Consider the following 24817-nt stretch of genomic DNA (forward strand, 5'->3'; position numbering starts at 1 on the left):
AAAACATAAAGATAATGAACAGTCACTGAGATGGGGAAAAACAAGATGACAACGCAGAAAGCGAAGGATCAGAACAATGGGTCACGGGAGACAAGAACAAAGGCCCTAGAGCCAGCACAGGCTCCGGGAAGCATTGTACCGCAGTCCCCAGGACTCGGTTACACAAAAGGACTAAGAGCATGGGCCAAACACAGTGACAAGCGCCCTGCTGTCTGGCTGGGCTGGGAAACGGGGCTCTGCAGTTAACCGAATGTTCACTTAGTAAAGTTCTGACACACGGCAAGCCTTAATGCACCAGGTGGGCTTTCTTTGCAGAGCAAGATGTTCAAGGTCTCTCACTCCAACAGGGATGTGAAGAAATCAGGCCTCTGAGATCACGACAAGTCTTCATTGAGGTGAGTCTGGAGGCTGGAATATCAAATGGCAGCATTTTTTACCACGACTCTCAAAATGAAAGTCAGAGCCAACTCAATTCCCTGTATTTGATCATTTCTGATAGTTGTACCTGGCCTGGATGGGACTGTCACGTACCTTACAAGGGACAGTGAGACGCAGTGGCTGAAGTGCACGCTCTGTGCTCGGTGGCCTGGGCTCGTATCCCTGCTCTGCTGCTTACTGGTAGTGAGAACCTTGGGCTTGGTTTTATGATCTGCAAAATGGGTACAATGATTATACCCACCTCATGGGGTTGTTTTGACTATTAAATGAGGGCATACATGTGATGTGCTTAGAACACTGTCTGGCACATGGAGAGTGCTCACTCCATGTCACTAATTATGATTTATTAGAGTTTATGAGCACAAAATATTAGGACAGACAGCGAAAGGAGGCCCTAAGCTGAGGGAGGGGGAGTTACTTTGGAGTAGGCTGTGTGCTTTGCCTACGTGGTGGAGGGGTCAGAGAGATGGGAAGGGGCTTCCTACGGAAGCTGGAGGTTGGGTGTGGCCCTTCCTGGGGTTCGCCAGCATTTCTGATTGAACTAATTCCAAGAGATGGAACCAACGGCCTCATTCTTTTACCAGGTAATTAATAACACTCTGGGCCCGGGCTCTATTGCTGCCTCGCCCTGGAGGTCTGTAATATGGTCCAGCTATTTGATATTTGAAGAAACAAAATCAGATTTGGGTTCTGCCACTTGCTGGCATTTTGACCTTCTTTGCCCTCGGTTTTCTCCTCTACCTCAGAGAGCTGTTATGAAGGTCCAGTGAGTAAAGTCAGTAAAGACACGCAAATCTGAATCCCTGATCAACACCATTTACAAAGCTAGGGTGTGGACAGACAGCAGCCCTAACTGTGACATAACAGCTATGACGTTAACGGAGAGAATCTCTGTAGGGTCACATCATTATGGACTAGAGGTGAGGACGGACTTCTTAAAAAAAACTCCCCCCCAAAAAATCATAAGACTCAATAGGGGAATGGACAGGTAAAACCTGGCGGCTGCACTCTATGGATCATCACACAGCCATGAGAAACGGGGTCAATGCGCAGACAGCAACTCAGGTGGACCACGCTAACAATGCTGGAAGAAAGGGCGAGTGCACCCTAATTTACATAAACATATCCAACATACATATAAATTAGAATACACGTGTGGAAAACAACAATTGAAATTTCAAAAGCACAAACAAGGACATATAGGAAACATGTCAGGATGATCGCTTATAGGGAAAAGGAGAGTGGGAATTGTGATCAAAGGAAATAGCTATTTAAAAAAGGAGTGCAAATCAAGGGTTTAGCACAAAACTGGCGTACAGTAAGCACTCCCTAAGTGTCAGTTATTATTAATTAATTAAAAAAGAATAGTCCCACGATGTATGTAAGTGAAGTCATGATGCTGTATGGCTGAAACTTATACAGTACAGTATGTCGATTATATCTCAATAAAACTGGGGGAAAAGAACAGCCCAGAGTGAATGCTATTCCCCAACCACACATCAGGAGGTCCTAAAACGTAAAACTTCTGCTTTGCAAAAAACAACATCAAAAGAATTAGAAGACAAGCCACAAACTGGGAGAAAATATTTGCGAAAGACACATCCTATGAAGGACTGTTATCCAAAATATACAAAGAACTCTTAGCACTCAATAATAAGAAAACAAACAACTCCATTTAAAAATAGGCCAAAGACATTAACAAACACCTCATCTTTGGAGATATACAGACGGCAAATAAGCATATGAAAAGATGCTCCATCTCATGTGTCGTTAGGGAAATGCAAATGAAAACAACGAGATTCCACTGCAAAATGGTCCAGCTACTTTGGAAGACAGTTTGGCAGTTTCTTACAAAACTAAACATCCTCTTACCATATGATCCAGCAACTGTGCTCCTTGGTATTTACCCAAAGGAGTTGAAAACACGTTGACACAAACACCTGCGCATGATGTTTGTAGCACCTTTATTCATACCTGCCAAAACTTGGAAGCAATCAAGATGTCCTTCAGCAGGTGAATGAAGGAATAAACTGTGGTACACTCAGGCAACGGAATATTATTCAGCCCTGTAAAGAAATGGGCTATCAAGCCATGAAAAGACGTGGAGGAACCTTAAATACGTATTACTAAGTGAAAGAAGCCAATCTGAAAAGGCAGTGTACTGTATGACTCCAGCTATGTGACATTCTGGAAAAGGCAAAGCTATGGGGACAGTAAAAACATCAGTGGTTGCCAGAGGTTGAGAGTCAGGGTGGGGAGGTGAATAGACTGAGCATAGAGGATTTTCAGGGCAGTGAAAATACTCTGTGTGACGTTATAATGATAGATACGTGTCATTGTACATTTATCCAAACCCACAGAATGTGCAAGACCGAGAGTGAACCCTAACGTAAACTGGGGACTTTGGGGAACTATGATGTGTCAATGTCAGTTCACCCTTGGTAAAAAGTGTCTCATCCTGGCGAGTGCTGTTGATAATAGGAGAGGTTATGCCTGCGTGGGGCAGGGGGTATATGGGAAATCTCTGTACCTTCCTCTCCATTTTGTTGTAAACCTAAAAGTGCTCTAAATAAATAAAGTCTTTAAAAGAAAGAAAAAAGAGGCAAGGTCCATATCTGTCTTTCCATGGCCATTTTTCAGGAGCCTAGAACACTGTCTGGCGATGAAGAGGTCTTGAATGACTGAACAAAAGCTAGTTAATGTCAGAGTTGCCCACAGAACACTCAAGTCTTCCACACAACGAGGAGAAACATTCTGGTCCTCTCCTCAAAGGTCTAAATTAGGATGGCCACATCTTGTATTTAGGTGTCTCCTTTCCTACAACGATCTCAGAGCCCAGAAATACCACCTAGCTGTCCATGCAGCCTCCTCCCGCCCCCCACCCCGCCAATAGTGAGAGAGTCAAACTAGAGTTCAAGGCCCTTGCTGTAAATCAGGTGGTGTTCACCCCTCCCGTGAACTCTGGGGGGTTGTTGATCCAGGAAGGAGTGTAACTCCACGGGCTAAGGGAAGTGAGTCAGCATGTTGCCGCTCATGGATTTCAAAACAGATGAGACGGTCGACTTCACTGTATGAAGAAACGCATCTGACAGCTTTGCTCTTACGTCAAGAAAGCTGAAGTCGGCTGGGGCCTTCTGCACTCAGCAGACAGCCACAGGACGGCGTGATGAGGTTTGTTTTGGCCACACCTCTCCCAGCAGTGACAGAGCAAGCCAAAGGGAAAAGCCCAGACACCATGACTGGCAGAAAAGTAGCCATTTGGGGGAACTATTTTGCATTTTACAAAACCATGTTTTCAACACATAAGGCAGGGCCGTCAGGTCACTGTGTGTCCACAGACCAAACCAGCTCCTGGTTAATGGCTCCTGACCGCGAGAAACAGCGGAATGCCGCCTGGTCCGTGATCCTTCCTTGTGAAACCATCACTGTGGGGCCTGGCCTTCCCTGGCTCTTTTTAAGGTCCCTCTGCTGCAGCACCCCCTTTGTGCATGGAGGCCACAGTCTATTTGATCTTTAGAGCAGTGGTGTTCAACCTTGGGTACATATAGAATCATCTGGAGAGCTTTTAAAAAAATCCAAATACCCAAGTCACATCTCTACCAATGAACCCAGAACCTCTGGGAGCTGGGTGTGGCCTCAGGATTTGTCAAGCTCCGTAAGGTGGTCTCAACGTGCTGCTAAGGCTGAGCGGCACCACTTCTCAGTCCTGCTTATAGGATGTATTCAGTAAAGATTTATTAAAAAGAGCATGGAAAAGGATTTCTCCAGAGAAAGCCAGTGACAGGGCCCCTGCCCTTGGCATTTTATTGGGCCGGATTATAATTAAGGATCACCCACTCAAGGCACTGGCCTGCTGGCCCTCACCTCCATGGGTCCCAGGGGAAAAGGGCTTTGCTGAGAGCACGAATGGGACCCAAGGACCAAGAAACTCAACAGTCACCTGAGCCTTAGTATTGTTCCTCGCGTACCTGCCATAACCCTGGTGCTAACCTAAGGGGACGCCACCAGAACCCACTTCTGTAGCTCCCCAGCGGGCATCCAGCTTCTGGGGAAACTGTTTTCCAGCGCAGCAGTGCGCAGGGTTAGGATGGTGAGGGTCGGGAGCTGCAGCCAGAGTTCCAGCAGAATCGGGGAGGACCCTCTGCTTAGAGCTCCCACTGCTTCTCCTCTGGCTTCCCTTGACTCCATCATCAAGGATATTTGTTCCATAGCTCTCCTGGTGCACAACAAGGATAGAATTGGACTTAAAGGGGAAAAGATAACTTACTGTATCAGAAGGTTCGAGGAGGGAGCAAATTTGAGCCCTATCTCCCAGAGGTATGGGGCAGACAATAATCGTCACATCTGTTTGGGCTCTCCTCTCTAGAGAAACCGTCCAGAGAGCTGAGGCCAGAGATAACAACAGTTAATAGCTTTGTTTTTTAAAAATTTTTATTGAGTTTATGATAATTTACAATCTTGTGAAATTTCAGTTGTACGTTATTGTTTGTCGGTCGTGTTGTAGGTGCACCCCTTCACCCTCTGTGCCCACCCTCCACCCCCCTTTCCCCTGGAAGCCACTAATCTGTTCTCTTTGTCCACATATTTAACTTCCACACGAGTGGAGTCATACAGGGATCGTCCTTCTCTATCTGGCTTATTTCACTTAACATAATACCCTCAAGGTCCATCCACGTTGTTGTGAATGGGACGATTTTATTCTTTTTTATGGCTCAGTAGTATTCCATTGTATATATATATATACCATATCTTCTTTATCCAATCATCAGTTGATGGGCACTTAGGTTGCTTCCAGGTCTTGGCTATTGTAAAGAATGCTGCAATGAACATAGGGGTGCATGGAACTTCTGGAATTGCTGATTTCAAGTTCTTTGGGTGGATACCCAGTAGTGGGATGGCTGGGTCATAAGGTATTTCTATTTTTAATTTTTTGAGAAATCTCCATACTATTTTCCATAGTGGCTGCACCAGTCTGCATTCCCACCAGCAGTGTATGAGGGTTCCTTTTTCTTCACAACTTCTCCAAAATTTGTTACTTTTTGTTTTGGTTATTTTTGCCTTTCTAATGGGTATAAGGTGCTATCTTAGTGTAGTTTTGATTTGCATTTCCCTGACGATCAGTGAAGATGAACATCTCTTCATGTGCCTATTGACCATCCATATATCTTCTTTAGAGAAATGTCTGTTCATGTCCCCTGCCCATTTTTTGATTGGGTTGTTTGATTTTTTTGTTGTTGAGTTGTGTGAGTTCTTTATATATTATGGATATTAACCCTGTGTCAGATATATGACTTGCAAATATTTTTTCCCAATTAGTGGGTTGGTTTTTTTGTTTCAATCCTGTTTTCCCTTGCCTTGAAGAAGCTCTTTAGTCTGATGACGTCCCATTTGTTTATTCTTTCTATTGTTTCCCTTGTCTGAGAAGACGTGGTGTCCAAAAAGATCCTTTTAAGACTGATGTCAAAGTGTGTACTGCCTGTCTTTTCTTCTAGAACCCTTATGGTTTCAGGTCTTACTTTTACGTCTTTGATCCATTTTGAGTTTATTTTTGTGAATGGTGAAAAAGAATGGTCAATTTTCATTCTTTTACATGTGGCTTTCCAGTTTTCCCAGAACCATTTGATGAAGAGACTTTCTTTTCTCCATTGTATACCCTCAGCTCCTTTGTCGAAGATAAGCTGTCCATAGATGTGTGGTTTTATTTCTGGGCTTTCCATTCTGTTCCATTGATCTGTGCACCTGTTTTTGTACCAGTACCATGCTGTTTTGATCACTGTAGCTTTGTAGTATGTTTTGAAGTCAGGGATTGTGATGCCTCCAGCTTTGTTCTTTTTTCTCAGGATTGCTTTAGCGATTCGGGGTCTTTTATTGCCCCATATGAATTTTAGGATTCTTTGTTCTATTTCTGTAAAGAACGTCATTGGGATTCTGATTGGGATTGCATTGAATCTGTAGATTGCTTTAGGTAGAATGGACATTTTAACTATGTTTATTTTTCCACTCCATGTGCATGGAATGTCTTTCCATCTCTTTATGTCATCATCCATTTCTTTCAGGAAAGTCTTGTAGTTTTCGTTGTATAGGTCTCTCACTTCCTTAGTTAAATTCACTCTGAGGTGTTTTATTCTTTTTGTCGCAATTGTGAATGGTATTGTGTTCTTGAGTTCTTTTTCTGTTAGTTCGTTATTAGAGTATAGAAATGCTACTGATTTATGTAAGTTGATTTTATCCCCTGCCACTTTGCTGTAGTTGTTGATTATTTCTAATAGTTTTCCAATGGATTCTTTGGGGTTTTCTATGTATAAGATCATGTCATCTGCAAACAGCGAGAGTTTCACTTCTTCACTCCCTATTTGGATTCCTTTTATTCCTTTCTCTTCCCTAATTGCTCTGGCCCAAACCTACAGTGCTATATTGAATAAGAGTGGTGATAGTGGGCATTCTTGTCTCGTTCCTATTCTCAGGGGGATGGCACTTGGTTTTTGCCCATTGAGTATGATGTTGGCTGTGTGTTTGTCATATATGGCCTTTATTATGTTGAGGTAATTTCCTTCTATCCCCATTTTGTTAAGATTTTTTTTGTCATAAATCGCTGTTGGATCTTGCCAAATGCTTAATCTGCATCTATTGAGATGATCATGTGGTTTTTATTCCTCAATTTGTTGATGTGGTGTATCATGTTGATTGATTTGTGGATGTTGAACCATCCCTGTGTCCCTGGTATGAATCCCACTTGATCATGATGTATGATCCTTTTGATGTATTGCTGAATTTGGGTTGCCAAAATTTTGTTGAGAATTTTTTCATCTATGTTCATCAGCGATATTGGTCTGTAGTTCTCCTTTTTCATGCTGTCCTTGTCAGGCTTTCATATCAGAGTGATGTTGGCCTTGTAGAATGTGTTAGGCAGTGTTCCATCCTCCCTAATTTTTTAGAATAGCTTGAAAAGTATAGGTATTAAATCCTCTCTGAAAGTTTGGTAGAATTCCCCAGGAAAGCCATCTGGTCCTGGGGTTTTATTCTTTGAGTGCTTTTGATTGCTGTTCCAATCTCTTTGCTTGTGATTGGCCTGTTCAGATCGTCTGCTTCTTCTTGATTCAGCTTTGGCAGGTTGTAGGAGTCTAAGAATTTATCCATTTCCTCTAGGTTATCCATTTTGTTGGCATATAGTTTTGCGTAGTATTCTCTTATAATCCATTGTATTTCTGTGGAGTCTGTTGTTATTTCTCCTCTTTCATTTCCGATTTTGTTTATTTGAGCTTTCTCTCTTTTTTCCTTTGTTAAGTCTGGCTACGGGTTTGTCAATTTTATTTATCCTCTCGAAGAACCAGGTCTTTGTTTCATTGATCCTTTCTACTGCCTTTTTTGTTTCAATAGCATTTATTTCTGCACTGATTTTTATGATTTCTCTCCTTCTTCTGATTTGGGCTTTGTTTGTTCTTCCTTTTTCTAATTCAGTTAGGTGTAATTTGAGATTGCTTATTTGGAATTTTTCTTTTTTGATAAGGTGTGCCTGTATTGTGATGAATTTCCCTCTTAATAAAGCTTTTGCTGTATCCCATATGAGTTGGTATAGCATGTTATCATTTTCATTTGTCTCCAGATATTTTTTGATTTCTCCTTTAATTTCTCCAATGATCCATTGCTTGTTCAATAGCATATTGTTTAGTCTCCACATCTTTGTCCCTTTCTCAGCTTTTTTCTTGTAATTAATTTCTAGCTTTATAGCATTATGATTGGCAAAGATGCTTGTTATTATTTCAATTTAATTTATTATTTCAATGTAAAATTTATAGAGGCTTGCCTTGTTTTCCAACATGTGGTCTATCCTTGAGAATGTTCCATGTGCGCTTGAGAAGAATGTATATTCTGCTGTTTTTGGGTGGAGTGTTCTATATATGTCTATTAAGTCCAACCGTTTTAGCTTTTCACTTAATTCCACTGTTTCTTTGTTGATTTTCTGTCTGGATGATCTGTCCAGTGATGTGAGTACAGTGTTGAGGTCCCCTACTATTACTGTGTCATTTTTGAAATCTTCTTTTAGGCTTGTTAATAGTTGCTTTATGAACTTTGGTGCTCATGTGTTGGGTGCATAGATATTTATGAGCGTTATTTCTTCTTGATGGAGTGTACCTTTGATCGTTATATATTGCCCCTCTTTGTCTGCCTTATCTTGAAATCTACTTTATCTCATATAAGTATTGCGACTCCTGCTTTCTTTTATTTGCCATTAGCTTGGAGTATCATCTTCCATCCCTTCACTCTGAGCCTGTATTTGTCATTGGAGCTGAGATGTGTTTCCTGGAGACAACAAATTGTTGGATCTTGTTCTTTAATCCATTTTACCGCTCTGTGTCTCTCTATTGGAGAGTTCAAGCCATTTACATTGAGGGTGATTATTGATGTATGAGGGCTTAATGCTGTCATTCCGTCACTTGCTTTCCAGTTTTCCTGCATTTCCTTTGTTTCTTGTCCTGTGTGCTTTGGTCTACCCATTGATTTCTGCAGTTTCTTATGCTGTGTTTCTTAGTTTTTTCCTTATTTATTTTTTGTGTCTCTGTTCTGCTTTTTAGTTTAGTGGCTACCCTGAAGTTTGCATTTAGAATCTCGTGCGTAGCATAGTCCATTTTCTGGTGCCTTCTTATTTCCTTAGCCTAAACTGATTCAGTCCCTTTTCTCCTCCCCTCCATCTCTTATTCCAACTTGTGTTGTGAGTTTGCGGTTAAAGTGACAAGATTGTCTTCGTTTTTGGTGTTTTCCTTCCCTTTATCCTAATGCTATAGCTGAATATTTGCTATCCTATTCTGATTCTATCTATTTGTCTCCTTACTCTGTAATTTGTTACCCCTTTCTCCCTTTTATTCTTTTTTAAGGTATGAGGGCCTTCTTGAGGATTTCTTGTAGGGAGGGTCTCGTTGCTACAAAGTCCCTTAGCTTTTGTTTGTCTGGGAAAGATTTAACGCCTCCCTCACATCTGAAGGATATTTTTGCTGGATAGAGTATTCTTGGCTGAAGATTTTTATCTTTTAAAGTTTTGACTATGTCGTTCCATTCTCTCCTAGCCTGTAAGGTTTCTGTAGGGAAATCCACTGAAAGTCTGATAGGGGTTCCTTTGTAGGTTATTTTCTTCTGTATTGCTGCGTTGAGTATGCTTTCTTTGTCATTCATTTTTGCCAGTTTTACTACTATATGTCTTGCAGTAGGTCTTTTTACATTGACAGATCTAGGAGACCTGAAAACTTCCTCCACACACATTTCTCTCTCATTCTCTAGATTTGGGAAGTTCTCTGCTATTATTTCTTTGAGCACGCTTTCTGCTCCATTCTCCTTTTCTTCACCTTCTTGGATACTATAATTCTTCTGTTGCATTTCCTCATTGAGTCAGATATTTCTTGGAGACTTTCTTCATTTCTTTTTAGTCTCAGTTCTCTCTCCTCCTCTGTCTGGAGCATTTCAACATGTCTATCTTCGATTATGCTGATTCACTCCTCTATGGTGTCCGCACGAGCATTCAGGGAATCCGTATTTTGTTTTGTCTCTTCCATTGTGTCTTTCATCTCTAGTATGGCTGATTAATTCTTCTTTACAGTTTCAATCTCTTTTGTGAAGTAGCTCCTGAACTCATTGAATTGTTTCTCTATATTCTTTTTTACCTCATTGAGTTTTTTTGACAATAGCTATTCTGAATTCATTGTCATTTAGCTTACTTATTTCTGAGTCCTCAGGATGTAATTCTGGGTATTTATTGTTTTCCCTCTGGTCTGGAGCTTGGAGGAACTGCTTGGTGCTGGAACTACTGGTTTTCTGCATTGTGATATTATTCGGTTGAAGTTACAGCCTATTGCCACTGGATGGGGGTTGAGAGGCATGTATTCTGAGCCCTCCTCCTTCAGCCGAGATGTCACGCCACAGCGCGGGTTGGGGGCATAGCAGGGCTTTTTCTTTTGCGTGCAGACCCAGGTTTCCCGGTCAGCTCTTGCTATCTGGTCTCCTTGGGTCTCGGCTTGATGAGGTCCCCCCCATGCAAAAGCTTTTGCCCCATTAGAGGGCTTCCCTTTAGGCTGCAAGGGCACTAGGGAGTCCTGGGTGATCCTCTGGATGCAGGGCCCCTCCCCCACTCCTTCCCTCATGGAGCGTCCTGTGGCAGCGATCCCAGTCTTTAGGGGAGGGAGTGAAGTTCTCTCTTACCCTGTTCCAGCTTCTCCGAGGGGGGCTCCAGCCTCTCTGCCCTCCGTCGCTTGGCGGCTGTGACTCTCCAAGGATTCCTGTGCTATTAGGATATTTTCTGTTGGACTATGGTTGCTCCTTTTTGTTGTATGTTAGAGGGGAGAGAGTCCCAGGCAAGCTCACTCCGCCATGACACTGACGTCACTCCAATACTTTTTTTTAAGTTGTGGTAAAATAGACATAAAATTTACAGTTTTCACCATTGTTAAGTGTACAATTCAGTGGTGTTAAGTACCTTCACATTGTTGTGCAACCATCACCACCATCCACCTCAAGAACTTTTTCCGTCTTCTAAAACTGAAACTCTGTCTCCATTAAACAGAAGTCAACATCCCCACCTCCCCAGTCCCTGACAACCACCATTCTGCTTTCTGTCTCTATGAATTTGATACACTAAGTACCTCATATAAGTGGAATCATACAGTGTTTGTCTTTTTGTGTTGGGCTTCTTTCATTTAACATATTATCTTTGAGGTTCATCCATGTTGGAGCATGTGTCAGAATCTCCTTCCTTTTTAAGGCTGAATAATAGTCCATTGTATGGATAGAATACATTTTGGTTATCTATTCACTTTTGTTTATCTAAATCCTTGGGTTGCTTCCACCTTTTGACTATACGATAGCTAATGCTTTTTGAGCACTCTCTTGTGCCAGACACTCTTCCAAGCACTTCATTTATATTAACTCATTTAATCCTCCCAGCAGCCTGTCAGTTTGGTTCTATTATCACCGCCATTTTTCAGACAAGGAAACTGAGGCACAGAGAGGTAAAGTGGCTTGCCTGGGCACCTAAGCAAGTCATGACTCTGACCCTGCTAGTGAGTGCTGCAGGCTACACTGTGTCTAGTACCTAGGACCAGAGTCCAGGACTCTTAGACCAGGAGGGAACTGTAGCAACCACGTGTCTAAATTATTTTACTGTTACGAAGACTGAGGACATAAGGTATTAAATAACTTGTCCCATAACTATAGTGACTATATTATCTGAAGCCCCAAATCAAGATGTGTGGTTTGGTATTTTTAACACTTCTTGGTTAAAAAAAAAAGCCAGGAGGCATAATTTGAAAGCACCCCAAAATATCAGTAATCCTGGATCATCTTGAGTGTTTATAATGGGGTCACCTAGACAGAGCATTCCAAATCAGCATTGTTTTGGAGAACAGCCCTATCCCACTAGCTGGTGCTTGTATGAGTTTTCATTTAGCAGTTACCAAACTTGGGTGAATGAACCCTGATGGCCTCATGGCAAAGATGAGTTACCTGAGGAAGATGGCATATTTCTGCTCCTTTGCAACATGGACCACAGCTACCATCCTGCCTGGTCACAGCCTGGCTCTTGGCCCTAACCAGTCTTATTATTGTTATCTATCCTTGCACACAAGAAGACCAGGGAGGAGAGGGGATGTTACATTAGCTCAACCCATTACCTTCCATGGGAGGGACAGCACAGCACTGTCCCTGTGCCGGAGAGGACAAGGAGATGCTCCTTCGAAGGAGTCCAGAATCAACATCCCTACCTTCAGGTTGTACCCAGTTTTGTAGTTTACAAAGAGTTTCCATTTCCATTGCAACAGCCACCTGGTATCCATCCTTCGTTCCTGATATCCAATGCAGTTTTTTGCATTGCTGCCAACGATCTTCTAAGAAGTGAGTTTGACAGCACCACTCTCCTCTGCAAAATCCCAGGGAGGCTCCCCATTGCCTACAGAGTGAAATAAGCTCCAGTCCCCCTGCCATGGGATGACCTCCATTGTGGAGCCCCAAACTTCCTTTCCAGCCTCATGGGCCACTTTCCCCCTCCACACCCATACACACCTACACATGCCATGTGCTGCCTACCACCACTCGCTGCCTTCCTCATCTGTTCTCCAGCTTCTCCCACTCTCTCAATGCTTCCTCCTTTGTAAACCTGCCCCCTCCTTGCTCCTTCTGGGTCAGAATTAGCAGCTTCTTTCTCAATGCCATCACTGCAAATAGCAAGCAAGACTACTTAGCCCTTATGTGGCCCTGCCTTGAATTCCTGTGAGGTGTTTACAGATTGCTTCCCCTCTAGGCAATAAATTCCTCAAGGGCATTGACCATGAATTCACCTTTGTGTAGGGCAGAAACCCAAACTCTGCTGATTATCCATACGATATCCTTTATGGTTATAGCATCTTTTCCTAGACACCATCTCTCCGTCCATTTTTTTTTATAACAGTGTTTCTTAAAATGGGATTGGAGGAAGATGACCACTTGAAAGTCATGCTGTGGTGAACACTGCTACTGATGACAGTGTGAGTTACTAATCTAGTGTAGAAGAGAATGGGGAAAAGGTCAAGAGCACTGCCCTGTATCCTCTCCTATTGTCTCAACCCATTGTAGATGGAATCTAGTCCCTACAGAGTTGCCAAAATTGCTTTTTTAAAGATGATCCCCACAGAGCAAAAGCCTACCACACTCTATGGCTGTCTATACCATCAGCACCATTGCTTTGTTCTGTTTCAAACTCTCTCCTTCCTTAGCCCTCTCCTTTTGCCCCTTTGCTGGTCCCTGTCTAAATCCCCTATACCGGGTTATCTTCCTGAGCCCAACTCAACGTTAGTGATACTCTTGCTTCACCTGGGTACACTGTCCCCAGACAACTCAGTCACTTGTGGGACATTGGTTGATACCTAAATGCAGAAGAACCAAACCTTGGTCTACGTTCTAGATCTTTCTGAGCTGTAGATCAAATTTCTGACTCCTAACTGGATGCCCCAAAGCAACCTCAGTTTCTCTCCTAACCAACTATTGGGAGAAATATACTTGCATTCTTGGCCCCAATTCTTTACTCTTCTGCTTCACTGGGGGCTGAAAATACTCCCTGACCCCTTGATTTTGGACTTGGCCATTTGACTTTCTTTGGCCAATAGGGTGGAAGTGACAGTGTGCTTTAGATGAGCCTCTGGCATTGCCATGAGAGGAGCTTCCCCTGGTAGCTGCTGCCTCCTGAATCTGGGCCTGGAATGAACATACATAAAGCAAAGCTGCCCCCACCAATGAGCATACCTAAACCAAAGAGCAGAGAGCCCCCACCACTGCAGATGCATGAGAGCCACTGGCCCTGCTGACCCCCAGAGCTGGGAGAATGATTGATTGTAGTTTTAAGCCACTGAATGTCTATATGGTTTGTTACAAAGCACTATTGTTGTAATAGCTAGCTGATACAATCTAATATGGAGATGAAGATGTAAAGCATAGACATACAAGGTTAGTTCTGCTGGGAAAACTCACATAACCACCACAAAGACCAGGAAATGAAACACTGCTCAACATTCCAGAAACCTCCATGTGCCTCTTCCTCATCACCACCTCCTCCCTCAACCCTAGAAGTAATCACAGTTTTGGCTTTTTTTAAAAAAATAATTTCTTACTTTTCTTCATAGGCTTCCATCCATAAACGCATCCCTAAATTAGATACTTTGCTTTTGACTGTTTTTGATCTTGATAGGAATGGAATCTCACTGTTTGTATTTTTTCATGTCCTATTTTATTTGCTCACTATGGTTTATGAGAATCATCCAGATTGTTACATGTAGCTATAGTTTCTTCATTTCCATTGCTGTGTAATATTCATTATATGAACAAACTACAATTTATTTGTTTTCTCTACTGTTGATGGATAGTTCAGATGTTTCCAGTTTTTGCTATCATCAACAGTCCTGTGTGAGTATTCTAATATACTAGGGGTTGGCAAACATACTTGGTAAAGGAACAGATGATAAACATTTGGGCATGGTGGTCACATAGGGTCTCTGTTGCATATTCTTCTTTATTTTTAGATAATTTAAAAAATGTTTTAAAAAATGTTTTAAAAAAACGCTTAAAAAATGTAAACATAGTTCTTAGCTCATGCGCTGTGCAAAACAGATTGGAGGCAGAACGTGGCCCAGGGGTTGCAGTTTGCTGACCTCTGCTATCTAAGCTTCCTGGTGCACGTCCACAAATTTTTCTCCAGGAGTGTAATGGCTGGTCATAGGGGTCATACATCTTGAGCCTCATCCCCTGGACATCCCGTATCTCATTTCTGCAATCTTCTCCCCTTAGCCGAAGGAACAGTTCAAATATCCTTGGAAACCCACTGTGAGTCCTTCCTTGGGTGACCCTGCCCCACTCTAGACTCCCCCAGCGGATGATGAGGTGACCTCACTTCATATGACTTAATGTTGAAGGTGATACATGCCCTAAGTCTATTTCTTCACTGAACTGTAGGTAAGTCTTATCTTTGGGTTTTATCTTTGTAGTTCTGCCTACTGCAGGTCATGGAGTGGGCACTGAAGGAAAGAATGTACAACATTGTCTGGCAACCACCCCAGGACATCAGCAGGGCAGATATGATCCTGAATGTGGAGATTAGAAAACTGAGGGCCACACAGATGAGCCTGCAGCCTGGGTCACCAGGAAAGCAACAGGTTGGTAAAGTGGCCGAGCCGAAACTGGAACCCACAGGGTATGTGAACTCCTTGAAAGATTAAAGGCAGGTGGAGAAGAGATGGAGTGGCTTCTGGAATAATCGGCACCACTCTGTGCCTGAGGGAATGAAGCTAGAGGTGCCCAGGGTTGGAACACCCCTAAAGTGGAAACCAAGAACACACCTTACTATTGCCTAACAACGGATTAGTCTCTCATTATCTCTCCTCCTGCAATGTTAGCAGTTAATACAACCACCTCTGCCCCAAAATATGACCCAAGGCACTACTCTTATCCCATGTGAGTGCTTGGCTCCATTCCAGCCTGATCTCCAGAGAAGCTGCAACACACAGAGATAAATTTACTCATAAAAGAAACAAATGGCTCCAGGGGAGAGGGAGAGAAAATGGGGACAGGATTTACATTGTTTTTATTATAAACTCGTTATTGTGTTACTTATAATAGTATAAAGAGAATATGTTTTATGAAAACATAGCAAATTATTTCAAGGTTGGCTAGACCCAGTGCTACACAAACTGGGTTCCAGGGACCAGGACTGATCTGTGAACTGTGTGTTACTAGCCCAAGGAGAGAGAAGTACAGAAGGAAAGAGAGAGTTCGTAGAAAGTTTCATAGAAATTTGAGAGAATAATTTTGTGGCTGTCTAGTCTAATAATGAAAACAGGACTTGTATTTTGTAAGTCTTTTTTGTAAATTTCATTATCCTAGTGTAGGAGAGGCAAATTTTACCTCTACCCTCTTAGGGTTTTTGGCCGGGCCTGAGAATTAAGTTGACCTAAGACAGAGTAACAGGAAAAAAGCATACACATTTATTTAATACAAGTTTTATGTGACACAGGAGCCCTCATAAGGAAGTGAAGACCCCAAGAAGTGACAAAACCTAAGTGTTTTTATGCTAGGTTGAACAAAGAGAGGCAATTGTAGAAAAGTCACTAAAAGGTAAGGAAAGGCTAAAGAAATATAAGAATTATGTTAACAAGGCTTGTTTTTACAGAAGTCTCTCAGCTTCAACTTCCTGTCCGTGATGATAAAACGGTTACCTTCCTCATGATATAGGGAGGGCATATTCCATCTGGGGGTTTCATCTCCCACTTTTAGGAAGAAAAAGGGGAGGGTCAGAGCACCCTTCTTGAACCTGCTGTTTTTTAAAATTGTCTTTAGCTTGAAGCAATCCTTATGCCAAAGGAGCATATTCTGGAGGGACATGTTCTGCCACTCTCCATTCCCTCTTTGAAATTTCTCCAAGAGCTTTGCTAGTCTGGACTGAGATAGCAGCTTGCTCCATCCTCACCGAATCAGTCTCTTAGTCCTGAGAATGTCAGTTCAGTTAAACAGTCAGCTCTCACCTCAGGCAGTGGTGTTGCCGGTGGGTTCCCCCCAAAGTTAGGCCTCTGTATGATGACCAATCAAGCATTTAACGAGAGGCATTTATATAGAAACAAAGAAAAAACAAAAGTTAACGGTTTGAGCAAATTATAAGCCTAATGTTTTAGTCCAAGGGGCAGTCAGTTCAGAAGATTTTTACATGTTGGTCTTGAAGAATCTTTAGACGGTGGATTGAAGACAGATAGGGACAATTTCGATGAATTTTCTGGTTTGTAGTTTGAATGTCTCTGGGGATAGCATTAGGTGTCCTCATGAACTTTCTGAGCGGCCCATATAGCAGCAGGCAGGAAGCTGGTCCATACCTGATCGGTGGTGGTGATTTCTCTGAAGTTTGTGTTAAGTTGGCCAGCGCCAGCTTGTAAGGCCTTGGGAAACGGACAGTTTTAGTTTTCAGTCATTCCAAGTCAGAAGGGTGGGAGAAAAATCAGAAACGTTAATTATTGATGAAAGGTACAAAACGGCAGGAGCCAGTTTAGAAAGAGGAAAAAAGCTCAAAGTTAGTGGATGTGACACAGTTTGGGAAGCCAGAAGGGTGTGCTATGGCTTTTATTGAAACAAAGAATTCTCTCCCTACAGTCACCACCACTTTTATCAAAGAAAATAAAAGTGAGACTAGTTTGTTTGAAAAATAAGTCTGGTTTCATTAAATTTGGCCTATTTACACAAGTGCAGCAAAAACAGTGGTTGACCATGTAGGCTCTTTTAAGTCTATTTTGCTGGAACTTTTAAAAGGAATCTCAGATTAAACTTTTAAAAGTCTCTTGAGGCTAAGAAGCTGTGCAGGAACATGTCACCAGACTTTACCTTCAGTACCTATAAATTTGGATGAATTCCTCTCTTGACCTCCCCAAGATATCTTGAGGTTTTGGGCCTGCCAGGAAGTGACCTTCTTTACTCATCTGTAATGCTGGGAACTCTGTAAGCAAGCTACCAGGCTGGTATTTCAAGGGGCTTTATAAGCATTAACTCCATAAATCCAACCTAAGTTTTTTAAATCTGTCTGATCATATTTGATTCTATGTACATCATTCTCAACATGACATTCCAGTCAATGCCTTAGTAATAATAACCAATGCTTTTAATTATGTCTGGTTATAAGGACAATGGATTCTTATTGAACTGATGTAAATAACTATATTGCCATGAAAATGAGAATATTCAATAAGGGCTTCCAAATTCTGGAGGGATAATCTAGAGAAAAAAAATAAATGTTTCAATTCCAGTAGAAAAGTATAATTTGCCAGATTGCCATAAGCTATGGATAGCTTAAGAGAAAAGAAAAAAAGGGTTTCTTAAGTCTGGAAAACAAAATATTAAAGAACCAGCAATGCTTCAATCAAAGAGTCATAATCATTCTCATCAGTTCATTCAGTCCCATGGAATTAATTCTTCTTTTGCTTGATATTGGGTTCGCAATTTTATGAATCCATCAGCATCTGCATTTGAGTTCTAGAATTTTTTTTTGCCCAGTTTACTGGTATGACGTTTGAATTACCAGAACCCTGTATTCCAGGATACTTATTAGAGTTCTTTGCATGGATTTTTTTTGAGGATAAAGCAGTTGTGTTTGTATTTGATTGGAAAAGCTTTCAGGAAGGCATCAGAGTAAAACAATACCTATCTGTGAATGACAAAAGACTTAAAAATTGCCATGGTTAAAGATCTGATGAGACCTTATTATAAAAATGATGGAATTAGCAAGGAAATTTGGTTAATGTTTTTGGCATATAACATTTTAAGTTAATTAGAATTATGACTGATATGCAGACAGCAAGGATATTGACAAATTTTCAGGAATCTTATATAATTTCTGAAACACTTATATTTGTAAGATATACCCATACAAGTATAATTTAAAGCAGGTTTAGTATCACTTTTTATTTGACAATGCTTTCCGTGTAATTTAATATATCAAATCAGCTTAATTAGTTTAATATCTCTCTTTTTATAAGGAGAAAGAGCAAATCTTTTGAGATTTTTCAGAGTCTTCTGGAACATTTTGAAGTTAGTTTGAGGTTAAAAAGACTTTATTTAGAAAGTGATTTTGAGAAGTTTGTCAAAAATGTCAAAAGATTTAAAATACTTGATCAAATAAGATCACAGTTCTTTGGAAAACAATACTTAGCTATCCACTAAAGTAAACTGACAAAGATTTTAAAGTAATACAGGAAGTAACATACATGAGGGGAAAAAAACTTAGCTCTTTTAATATTGAAAAGACTCAATTTTTATAAGTAATAAAAGATCTGATAAAGACAGCATGAAGCATAAGAAATTACTTTGATCAGGCACAGAAACTTTGTTTCCTAGGCAAATTACTCAAAAGGTAAAGAAAAACCTTCCATAATCTCTTATTAAGAGCAAACCAATAATGTAAGAAACATTGTCCTTTTAACAGAGAGAAAGTGAAACTCTAGTTTCATGTCAGTACATTACTGAGCTCATTTTTTAAAAAAAAACCTCATAAATAAATCCCTTTAATCTTAGTCAATTTGACCTTGCAAAATAATTTTTTTTTTAATAAACCTTCCACAACTTTCTATATCCATTTAGATCTCTTCTTTTTATTTTGGAACAACCAGTCATTTTACTTTAGGAAAAAAATTACTCTCTCTTTAAAAAAAACCAACAAAAAAACCAAACATATCCTACATTCCTTGCATACTATTCGTATAAAAACATGTCCTATTTTCTTACCATGTTTCCCTCTAGTATGAAGTTGTTTTTCTTCACTGTTATTGTTTCTGGTAGTTTCATTTTCACATATTGATTATAAATTTACTGATCAGTAACCTTTATTTTTCAGCGAAAACTATGAAGGAGGCAATTGCGAGCTGTCTGTCACATATTAGAATCTGCTAATTGATTAACAAATTTTATGAATATGCCATTTCATAAGTTTTAGAGACGTATACTTTTTCATAGCATGATTTTTTAATGTGGCAAAATACATGTTTATCAACAGATCCAAATATCTTTAGCCTCTCTGTACCATATAAAAATAAGAAACCAAAAGGATATAAACTTAAATTTATCTTTATTAATGAATGTTTCAGTAATTTATCTTATTTGGAAATGATATAGATATTTAATGAATGCCGATCATTTGATTTAACTTAATATAAGGTTTCAACTACCCGAAAGAGTTTGGAAATGATTTTTAAGTAAACATATTATAAAACATAATTGCTGTTGAAAACTTCTTTTATAAACTTTTATCTTTTTTTTTTAAAGATTGGCACCTGAGCTAACAACTGTTGCCCATCTTCTTTTTTTTTTTTTTATTCTTCTCCCCAAAGCCCCCCAGTACATGGCTGCACACTCCAGCTGTGAGTGCCCCTGGCTGTGCCATGTGGGACACGGCCCCAGCATGGACTGACAAGTGGTGTCATGTCTGCACCCAGGACCCGAACCAGCCAAACCCTGGGCTGCTGAAGTGGAGCACGTGAACTCACTCACTCTCCCATGGGGCTGGCCCCTATAAAATTTTATCTTACATCTATTTAATTTTTTTTTAACAATTATGCTTGGATTACTCATGAACATTTTATGAGACATTAAACAGCTAGCCATTATCTTATTTTTCTTGCTGACAAATCCTGTAACATAGAGATAACATGAGCTTATTTGAATAGTAAATCCAGGTAGAAAAAGTTGTATGTCTACATTATATTTAATGTCAATAACTCAGAAGACTTGCCTATTTTGATTAAACCAACTAACTTAAACTAGTTTTTATTTATCAAAGATGATCCCGGGTCAGATGAACTTGAAAAAAATTGGGTTAGTTTCTGTGTTTCTTGGAGTTTTAGGAATACTTAATACTTATTTTTCTTTAAGCCAATTTAATAGAGCTCTTTTACAAATTAATGTTGGCAACACCATCTGGAGGTAGAAAAATACTATGTATCTATAGCATACACATATAGATGTACTTAAACATACAGACAGACACACACAAAGCTTATAGCTTATTCTTTTATAGCTCTTATAGCTTCTTTTAAAAATTTTAGCTATGAGACACATATGATAATACAAATCTCACTAATTTATAAAAACAGTTGGCTCCAAACTGTGTTTCTGGCAGATGGAACAAGTTAAGGGTACCTACTCATTCCCTTTTTATATTTAATATAAGTCGTACGTGACACAGGAGCCCTCCTAAGGAAATGAAGACCCCCAAGAAGCGACAAAACCTAAATATTTTTATACTAGATTGAGCAAAGAGAGGTGATTGTAGAGGATTAACTAAAATATATGGGAGGCTAAAGGAAGATCAGAATTATTTTAACTAGGTCTGTTGGTGGAGAATTCTCTCAGCTTCAACTTCCTGTCTTTGATGGTAAGAATGTTACTTTCTTCCTGGTGTAAGGAGGACATCTTCCATCTGGGCGTTTCATTTCCTGCTTTTAGGAAGAAAAAGCGGAGGGTCAGAGCATCCTTCTTGCTGCTGTTTTTCTTCAGTGCCTTTAGCTCACGCTAATCCTTATGCCAAAGTGGCGTATTTTTCCACCCTTCACTAGCAATTTTAAATGTGTGTTACAGAAGTATTGATCACACATCAGCAGTAAAGAAAAACAAGCTGGTTCTTCATCCCAGGAGCACTGAGCCCCGCTGGGGGAGAGTGGGGAAAGAGGTTGAGCCTCAGCTGACCAGGGGCGGGCCCTTCAGGGTCCTTTGAAGAACTGAGAACGATGTCCCCTGCGAAAGGCAGCATTTGGATGTTGACCTTATAAAGAGAAGAGTGGCTGGTGTTGGACAGAGAAGCAGCCACGACTGTGGACGGAAGCTGTTATAACGGACAGCTCGCCACAGGCAATCACAGAGAAACACTGAACTTTCTCCTCTTTGTTACGTTCTCAACACCAAAAGAATAAACGCAAGAACAAAAGATTGTGAGGAGGTAGATGACTCTCCTTGCTCACCGCTACCTGCCCCCCTCCCAAACCAAGCTGTTACTTTCTGAGCAGGGTTGAGAGGAGATTTGAATCCAGTGAGACTGGAGTTCTTATTAAGGATCTTAGCAACCACAGCTCGACTCTCAGCACGGGTTCACCATGGGGCCACATCAACCCAAGGCAGCACCTGCCCTCTGGGCCACTCTCAAGATTTCCATGGGTGTCATAGCTGTTGAAGTCAATTCAAAAGGTCCTGGATTATGCTGGGGAAATTCTGCTGCCTTGGGCTTCCATCTCAATATTTTGGGCAGGAGGCTGCCTCAACCAAAAATCAGACGAAGCACCTCGGAATGAATCAACCTTGGTGACCTCCACACACCTGCCTCTGTTGGGGAGGAAAAGAAGCAAGTCCTAAGAGGCTCTGAATCCAACTGGGGAGATGATGCCGTGCTGAAAGTGCCAAATGACAAGATGACGATGGATGCAGATAAGATACGGTGCAACAGGTTTCTCAGAGCAGCACATACTCTGAGTTCAAATTAATGAGAGAAATTACGGGACAAAGACAGGCTTCTTGGAAGACTGTGAGTTGGTACTTCTACAAGGCGGGTAGAAGTTTAATAGAGTGGGAGCAATCTGTTTGTTTTGCTTACTGGCTAGACGGCAAAGGGAAGAATGTGATAGCGTAGGACCAGCCAGAAGGCCAAAGGGCTTCTGGGGCAATGAAATCTCAGAGTTATTTTCACCTTAAGGGGTTGTAAAATCAGACTCAAAGAGCACCCTTCGTGCTGCCCGTAATTGCGTGAACTGTGATAAGGAAGAATCACTCTGGAATGGTGATCAGCCTAGCCGGGCGATAACATCTCTGGTTACGGGTGGTGGAGGAGAAGCAGGAACCTCCGCACATCCAAGGAGACCAGGCAGTGTCATCCTGACATAGAGTGAGGCAGGCAGTTCCTGTCTGGAATGTGAGGAGGGGGGCCTGCTCCCTGTCCTAGACCCTCCGTAGGTCAGTGTGACCTGCTTTGGGACACATCTTATCTCCTACGCCGTGCACTCTGAGTGTATTCCCAGAAACGCAGGGCAGAGAGAGAATGTGGGCAGCTGCAAGGTAGAACTGGATTTGGGGGCAGAGCCTGGGCATCTCTCCCAAAGGTGGAGCTATCAGCCTTGTTACCTCACCTGGTCTTTTTCCAGAACACTCTCTTGTATTCTTTTTTCATGCTAAACCTCTCTTTTTCCGGGAAAAAGGCTAGATGGTTATTTTTCATTTTCAGAAATCCTCAAGGGGCCAAACAATGTAAAAGGACTAGAGAGGAAATAAACCAGATGCCCTGCCAGCTCCGTCTGGCTCAGCCCTCAGGCTGGGCGGGTCCTGCAGGAGGCTCGGTGAGCCCACGGTGGGCACCACTATCCAGTGTCCTTTGCTTATTCACTTAATCGATATCAATGTAAGAAGTTGGGAGGTGGGGGTGCTCAAACAGCACAGCCCCCACACTCGACAGAGTCTCTGATCACCCAGCTCATCGTCTTCCTCCAGACTGACTTGGCTTCTCATGTTCTCTGCCAGGCCCAGGCCAGAGGCCCATTCTGGATTCTTCCTTTTCTTTTGCTCTCCCTCCCCATCTAATCAGTGCCCAGGTCCTCTCAGTCTCACCTTCTACAACCTCTCAAATGCAGAATGTCGATAACTGATGAATATGGTGCTGGATACATGGGGGTTCCTTATACTCTTCTCTCTACTTGTGTGTGTGTGTGTGAGTCTGAATGTCTCCAAAAAAGAAAGTCAGATTTAACAAAAGATAAATAAAATTTCTCAAACTGCTGCCCTCTGCTCTGCTACTTCCGGAATCCAGACTCTCACCATCTCTTGCCAGGATGACTCTTGGCAATCTCTTAGCCCTCTGCCCTTGCCCACCTCAGCCCCCAGCCCCCGTCTACTCCTAAAGCCACGCTTCGATCGACAGACGTTCTTCTGGCAACACTGCATGTGGATGGCGGCAGGGTCTCCTCCTTCTACACAAAGGTGCAAACTGCTCTTTTTTTTTTTTGAGGTCACATTGGTTTATAACATTATATAAATTTCAGGTGTACATCATTATATTTTGACTTCTGTATAGATGACATTGTGTTCACCACCAAAAGTCTACTTTCTATCTGTTGCCATGTAAATGTCCCCCTTTACCCATTTCACCTTCACCCCACCCCACTTCCCCTCCGATAAACACCAATCTGTTCCTCATATCTATGTGTCTGTTTGTTTGTTTATCCTCCACATGAAGGAAATCATATGGTATCTGTCTTTCTCAGTCTGACTTATTTCGCTTAATATAATACCCTCAAGGGCCATCCATGTTGTTGCAAACGGCAAGATTTCATCTTTTTTATGGCTGAGTAGTATTCCATTGTACATATATACCATATCTTCTGTATCTATTCATCCATTCACGGGCACTTGGGTTGCTTCCACGTCTTGGCTATTGTGAATAATGCTGTGATGAACAGAGGGCTGTACATATCTTTTTGAATTAATGTTTTCATGTTCTTTGGATAAATACCCAGAAGTGGAATAGTGGCATCATATAAACTGCTTTTAATTGAAGGAGTTGTGAGACACGAGATGCAGTTAAGCACTCTGCCAGACATGCTTTACCTCGGACTGAGGGTCAGGGCCTGGGTTCTAGTCCCAGCACCACCACCAGCCAGGTGTGGGGGAGAACCATGTCCCGGGCTTCAGGTCTGTAAGATTGAAATGCACAAAAAGCACCACCTGCCCTTGACCAGTGCTCTCACTCTCAAAGGATTTGAAGAATGTTATCATCTTGTTTGAACCTTAAAACAGACTCATGGGGAAGGCAGGGCTTGATGGTTGAAGGTTATATCACTCAGTGTGTTCTTGACGAGGCATGAAATGAGCACCTTCCCCACCACTGCCTCCCCAGAGGAAGGCTGACACACGTCTGGCTCAAGCAAATTAATCACCTCACCCCAACTGACTCATTTGTTTAAAACGTGTTCAAATGCCAAAGCTATAATAGAGAAGAGGAGAAGCCTTGTAGGAAGAAGGAAAGTGGACACATATTTCAACTTATTAAGATGTATTTTTAAAGGCATGTGTTTTTAACTGTGCAACATAAAAAGACTCATTCTTTGGATGGCTAACCTGTAGTTCGCGGAGGTGAGCTGGTCTGCCCAAAGTGATTTTTACAATAATAGTAACAGTAAATAATAATAGTAGCAGTATAAAATACTTATTATATATCAGGCACAGCACAAAGAGCTTTTCTCACTGAATCCTTACAATGACCCGTGATATGAGTAGCATGTCCTTTATATAGATGAGGATACAGAACCACAGAGTCCTAAGTCCTGGAACCAGGAATGGATTGCTGCTCCACTGGACTCCATGGCCCTTA

General features: G+C 41.5%; 1 long non-coding RNA gene across 1 annotated transcript in view; it reads left to right on the forward strand.

Annotated features, from left to right (window-relative positions):
- The first annotated feature begins 244 nt into the window (after positions 1 to 244).
- Positions 245 to 24817, forward strand: part of LOC138916719 (uncharacterized) — a 36917-nt gene continuing 12344 nt past the window's right edge. Inside the window, exons 1-2 of the long non-coding RNA XR_011424056.1 lie at positions 245 to 395; positions 14931 to 15098. This is a non-coding gene — a long non-coding RNA (uncharacterized lncRNA). The remainder of the gene's footprint in view (positions 396 to 14930; positions 15099 to 24817) is intronic.

Source organism: Equus caballus, chromosome 12, assembly GCF_041296265.1.
Source record: "Equus caballus isolate H_3958 breed thoroughbred chromosome 12, TB-T2T, whole genome shotgun sequence".
Lineage (NCBI taxonomy): Eukaryota > Metazoa > Chordata > Mammalia > Perissodactyla > Equidae > Equus > Equus caballus.